Source organism: Orycteropus afer, unplaced genomic scaffold (genome assembly GCF_000298275.1).
Source record: "Orycteropus afer afer isolate SDZICR_OR568_19922 unplaced genomic scaffold, OryAfe1.0 scaffold00439, whole genome shotgun sequence".
Lineage (NCBI taxonomy): Eukaryota > Metazoa > Chordata > Mammalia > Tubulidentata > Orycteropodidae > Orycteropus > Orycteropus afer.
In genome coordinates, this window is record NW_006922026.1 from 1,222,356 (window position 1) to 1,229,304 (window position 6,949).

Genomic DNA, 6,949 nt, shown 5'->3' on the forward strand with positions numbered 1-6,949 from the left:
CAGAGTATAAAGGCATCTTGCTTGATTAATCTCTGAGTACTTCACCCCTTCCTGGTTCTTTAAATTTATTCATAATTCTTCTAATTCTATCTTCATTGAACTGTCCATTGGAAAATTATTTTAATGTATAAATTTTTGGAAGTCCTTAATTGATTTATAAAGTAGTTAAGAAGCTCTGGTGGTATACTGTGTAAGATATTTGGATGCTAACCATTAGGTCAGAGGTTCAAACCCACCAGCTACTTTGCAGGAAGCAGATGAAATAATTTACTTCCATAAAGATTTACAGCCTTGGAAATCCAATGGGGGTCACTATGCATCAGCTTGACTTGATGGCAGTTGGTTTATAAAGTAGAAATTGTTACACCTTCATTAATTAAAAAATGTATTATTTAAACTCAGAGAATTCCATCTTGAATCTTTTCCTTAAATGTGATGTGCATATTTCTTTTCTTTATGTGGCTATTCTATTATTCTTCCTGCCTATCATAACTAAGGAACAAAGAATTTGGGAGCACATCTTGAGGGAAATTTAAATCTTTTTTTATTGTCTTTAAAAACAGGCATAATTCTTAAAGATACTATAAAATAAATAATAGAGTAATGAGGACAATCTAAATGGTTGTTTTATAAAGGCTAAGTGTGGCAACAGTCTAAAACATGTTAAATTGCAGTTAGAGTATACTTAAATGCAAAATGCTTGAATATTTTTCATAGTATTTTTACTGTGCTCACAGAAAATGATTAATTGAACTGCTGTTTAAATTTGAGAAATTCAGAGAAAAAGGGGACATTTTGACCTTCAATAAAGGAAATAGAAGGCTGATTTTACAAAGACTAAAACGAAAGTTACTTTAGTACAAAATAGTAACATCAGATGGCACACAGATAGTATATTTGCAATACTTAAAAGCAGACTAGTTCTACTTTTGCTTCTTGAAAGAAATTTACAATACTGTGGATGCATTAAGTGAGTATTTTTTTTTATTATTTAAGTATAATAATAGTGAAATAATAGGAATATATTCTGAGATACAGTGAAAGGGGAGAGGACCTCAAAATGAACACCATCCAGTAAGTTGAATTACAGTTTTAGTGTCAATGAAAGTAATGAACAATGAATAAAATAGTATTGCTCCCAAACTTTGTAAAACTCAGGTTTTTCACTCTAGTAGTATAAATTCTACTCCTTATTTTTCTCTAGCTCATACATGTACAGAGGTTCTTTAACTGTGATCATGGCACATTGACACTTCAGAGAAGAAATCTGTGTACTAGTAAGAATTTTTCAATCAAATAAACTTAATAGTAAGCAAATTACATATATATAGAGAGAGAGCGAGAGAGTAGGCCTCCAGAAATAATTACCAAATGTAGAACAAAATATTTTTGTTAGCAATTCTATTAATAATTAAGCTTATTTTCATATGCCATGATGCTATTTTCTCTGTCTTTACCCTCGATGTCTCACAGACTTTGAGTTGTCTCTCAGGTACAAATGTACCCTTCCATGCTCTGCTCTGTGATGCTAATGCAGAGAAAGCTGGGAGAGGGCAAGTAGAAATTCTCCTCTGCCAGATTGTTTCCTCTGAGGCTGTATCAGTAGGTGGATGAAAAGGAAGTGAAGGAAGCAGATGGTCAAAGCCTTCTTGTTTTGCCTCGTTTTCCTGTCTGTTTCCCTCTAGCCAGGTTTTACCTCACTGTCAGCAAATTACTTCAACATTCATCCAAAAGTATTTAAGAGAATAGAAAATCAATCCATAAAATATTATCAAAGAAAATTAAATACTATAAGAAAATATTTTACCATGAGCAAATGATATCTTCCAGAAATTCAAGATTGTTTCAATATTAGCAAATGAATTATAAATATGCTATTCTTATTGTTGTTGTTTCGGTTACCTCTGTGCCACTCTAACAGAAAATACCACAATTGGGATGGCTTTAACAAACAGTAGTTTATTCTTACAGTTTGAAAGCTTTAAGCCCAAGTTCAGAGTGCTAGGCTCTAGGGGCTGGGTGAAAGTCCCTCAACCTTGGGCTTCAGCTCTGCCTCCTGCTCCTGGCCCACTGCAGCTGGAGGTTTTCTTCACTCAGCTGAGGGCTGCTGAGGTTGACAAACCCAAGGTCGACAAGTAACAAGGCACAGTCCTGATATTACCAAACCACATGGCAGGCCATTAATTAAAGTCCATTAAAAAGCTCAAGATTGGTAGAGCATGGCAGGCTGCTGAAGAAGGACTTGGCTACATGCAGGGTTCAAGCATGCTATAAGATAGAGACCATTCCCAAAGCTGCTGCTTATATATGGGAAGCAGACTGCATCCCTAAAGCAGCTACTCAGCTGCTTGTGATAGATCCCAGTATGGAGTTGATTGCCAGTCTCACCATGGGGAATAACTACCACCAGCTACCTAGCCACTCAACCAGGCCCAGCCAAGTTGACACAAACTGAACTACCACACTTGTTCTGATTCTTAATTGTGGACAAATAGATTCAAATTCATGCAATTCAGACTCATGCAAAGTAGAACTGTTCCATTGAGGTTTAAGGCTGTGACCTTTTGGAAACAGACAACCAGGCTTGTCTTCCTAGCACCTCTGAGTGGATTCAAACCACCAAACTTTCAGCTAGTAGAGAAGCTGTTAACCATCTGCAGTGTCCAGACCACCTTCATTACAATTACACATTATAATAATAGTTCTAAAAACAAATATATTTTGTATTATTGTATTATTTCCAAAGATGCAAAAAACAGTTCAACAGAATTATTAACATGTTCTTGATTTAAAAAAAAAACAAACAAACAAAAAAAACCCTCCAGTAAAGATTAATTAATACATTAGTCCTTAATGTTATTGTTGTTCTCAGGTGCTGTCAAGTTGGCTTCAACTCATAGCAACCCTATATACAACAGAATGAAACACTGCTCTATGTCTTGCCACCCTCATAATCCTTGCTATACTTGAGCACATTATTGCAGCCACTGTGTCAATTCATCAAATTGAGGAGCTTCCCCCTTTTCACTGACTCTTCACTTCCCATCTGGCAACATGATGAAAATAGGTAAGACAACGTGGTCATTCTTGCTTCCAAGAAGCATTCTGACTGCCCTTTTTCCAGGACAATTTGTTCATTCTTCTGGCAGACCACAGTCCTTACAGAATTCTACACCAAAACCACAACTCAAATGCAACAACTCTTCTTTGATCTTCCTTATTCATTGTCTAGCTTTCACATGCATATGACATTACTGAAGCTATCATTTCTTGAGTTAGGTGCATCTTAGTCTTCAAAGAGATATCTTTGCTCTTCAGCACTTTGAAGAGATCTTTTGCAGCATATTGTCAGTACAATATGACATCTATTTTCTTGACTCCTGATTCCATGGGTGTTGACTGTGGATCCAAGTAATGTGAAATATTTGACAACTTCATTCTTCTCTCCATTTAGCGTGATGCTGCTTATTGATACATTTGTGAAGAGTTTTAGTTTATGTTGAGGTATAATCCATATTACAGACTGTAGTCTTTAATCTTCATCAGTAAGTGCTTCAAGTCATCTTCAATTTCAGAATGCAAGGTTGTATCACCTGCATATCCCTGATAGATAATAAGCCTTCCTCCAATCCTGACGCCCTGTTCTTCTTCATATTCATATTCCTCACATTATTGGATTATTTGCTCAGCGTACAGACTGAATAAGCATGGTGAAAGGATACAACACTGATGTACACCTTTCCTGATTTTAAACCATGCAGTATCTCCTTAGTGTTTGAATGACAACCTCTTAGTCCTCTCCCCCAAAATTAATTGTTCTGGAATTTCCATTCTTTGTAATGTTATCCATAATTTGTTATGATCCGCACAGTCCACTGCACTTGCATAGTCAATAAAACACAAGTAAACAACTCTCCAATACTCTGCTTTCAGTCACTATCCAGCTAACTTCAGAAATTATCTCTTATTCCACATCCTCCTCTGACCCCAGCTTGCATTTCGGGAAATTCTGTGTCAATATACTCTTGTCAGAGATAACTTGACAGCACCTAACAACAACAACAACATACTTCTTTAACCATCTTTGAATTATCTTCAGCAAAATTTTACTTGTGTGTGATTTTGATGATATTGTTCAATCATTTCCAATTTCTATCGGATCATCTTTCTTTGGCATAGGGACAAATACATCCATATCTGTTCCAGGAAGTTGGCCAGGTAGCTGTCTTCCAAATTACTTGGCATAGCCAAGTAAGTGCCTCCAGAGTGACATCCATTGGTTGAAATAGCTCAGTGGGTATTCTGTTGATTCCTGGAGCCTTGTTTTTGCTAATTCCTTCAGTGCAGCTTTAACTTCTTCCTTCAATACTATTGGTTCTTGATCATATGACACATTCACTTCTTTCCACATAGGTATTCAATCTGATTCCTGTGTATTCCATCTGACATGGGCCATGTGTGAAATAATTGAACGTTAACTAATTTTTTTTTTTTTTTTTGTACAGTGACTATTTCTTCCACCTTCTTTTGATGATTCCCGCATCATTCAATATTTTGCCCATAGATTCTTTCAGTATTGTAACTTGAGGCTTGAACTTTTACTTCATTTCTTTCAGCATGTTCTTCAGTTTAGGTTTTCTATCTCCAGGTCTTTGTACATTTCATTTTAATAATTGACTTTGTCTTCTCACACTGCTCTTTGAAAGTTTCTGTTCAGCTATTTTATCCTGCCATTTCGCCCATTTGTTTTAGCCACTCTCTGTTCAAAAGCAAGTTTCAGAGTCTATTCTGACATTCATTTTGGTCTCTTCTTCCTTTCCTGTCTTTTTAATGATCTTTTGTTTCTTCTTGTATGATGTCCTTGATACCATCCTACATTTTATCTGTTTTTTTGTCATTAGTGTTCAGTGCATCAAATCTAGACTTCAATGGTCTGTAAACTCGAGAGGGATATAATCAAGGTGATATTTTGGCTCTCATAGACTTGCTTTTATTATCTTCAGCTTTAACTTGAATTTGCATATGAACAATTGATGTTCTGTTCCACATTAAGCTCTTGGATTTGTTTTGGCTGGAGATAATGAGTTTCTCTGTCACTTCTTTCCACATAGGTACTTGCTTTAATTCCTGTGTATTCCATCTGGTGAGGGCCATGTGTTTAGCCACTGTTCATGTTGTTGAAAAAGGTATTTGCAATGAATATGTCATTGTTGTTGTTGTTGTTGTTGTTTGCCGTTGAGTCAAACCTGACTCATAGCGACCCCTCCTTGGGTTTCCGAGGCAGTATCACTACGGAAGTAGGATTGCCCAACCTTCCTTCCGAGGAGTGGCTGGTGGGTTTGAACCGCCAGCCGTCTGGTTAGCAGGCGAGTGTCTTAGCCATTATGCTACCAGAGCTCCCGAATATGTCATTAGTCTTGCAAAATTTGATCATGTGATTTCCAGCATAATTTCTATCAACAAGGCCATATTTTCCAACTACTAGTGATAGTGTCTAAGGCACTTCATTGCTAACCAGAAGGCTGGTGGTTCAAACCCACCAGCGACTTCTAGGAAGGAAGGTTGGGCAATCTACTTCCATGGTGATACTACTTCGGCAACCCAAGGAGGGGTTGCTATGAGTTGGGTCTGACTCGACGGCACGTAACAACAAACAACAGTGATTCTTTGTGTTCAACTTTTGCATTCCAATCACCAGTAGTAATCAGTACATATTGATTGCAGATTTGATCAATTTCAGACTGCAGAAGTTGGTAAAAATCTTCAATTTCTTCATCATTGGCTTTAGTGGTTGGTGCCTAAGTTTGAGTAATAGAAGTATTAACTGGCCTTCCTTGTAGGAGTATGGATATTATCATATCACTGGCTCATTGTACTTCAGGACAGATCTTGAAACATTCTTTGTGATGTGAATGCTACTCCCTTCCTCTTCAATTTGTCATTCCCAGCATAGCAGATCTGGTTGAAAATGGCCAAAACCAGCCCATTTCAGCTGAGGAATGTCTAGGATATTGATATTTATGCATTCCATTTTATTTTTGAAAACTTCCAATTTTCCTACCTTCATACTTTGTACATTCCACATTCTAATTATTAACATATGTTTGCAGCTGTTTCTTCCCAGTTTGAGTCATGCCCCATCAGTAAATGGAGGCCCCAAAAGCTTTACTCAATCCACATCATTAAGGTCAACTCTTCATTAAAGAGGCAGCTCTTGCCCAGTGATATTTGGAGTGCCCTGAACCTGAGGGACTCATCCTCTAACACTATACAAGAAAATGTTTCAAGGATATTCATAAAGTTTTCCAGTAATATGTCAGACAGTATTTCACTGCTATTCATACATTTTTCACAGGCCAATTATTTGAGAAGTGGATACCCCCATCCTTTTTCCCAATCTGTCTTAGTCTGGAAGCTCTGGGGAACCCTGTCCACCAAGTGTGACCCTGCTGGTTTTTGAAATAGCAGTTATATATCCTCTATCCTCACAGCAACAGACTAATCAGCACAATATGACAAACTGACAGATGAGTGGTAATATCCCTTAATAAGATAGAATATATACATTTGCGCAGAAACACACATGTTTATTGAAGGGGAAAGAAATGGTAGTTCTGCTGATTAGTAGCAAGGATAGCATGCCCATTATGTGCCCTACAATTAGTGTTGAATAGAGGTATTAGTTTATACAATTAGACAAGAAAATTAAATAGAACTTTAAGAAGATCAAAGGAATAAGTGAACTTCTTATTTCAGATAATATGATAGCATACTTGGAATAGAGAACCAGCTCTTTATCCAACTCAGGGAACAAACCAATTTGATAAGTTGTTGTTGTTGTTGTTTGCCGTCGAGTCGGCCCCAACTCACGGCGACCCCTCCTTGGGTTTCCAAGGCAGTATCACTACGGAAGTACAATTAGACAAGAAAATTAAATAGAACTTTAAGA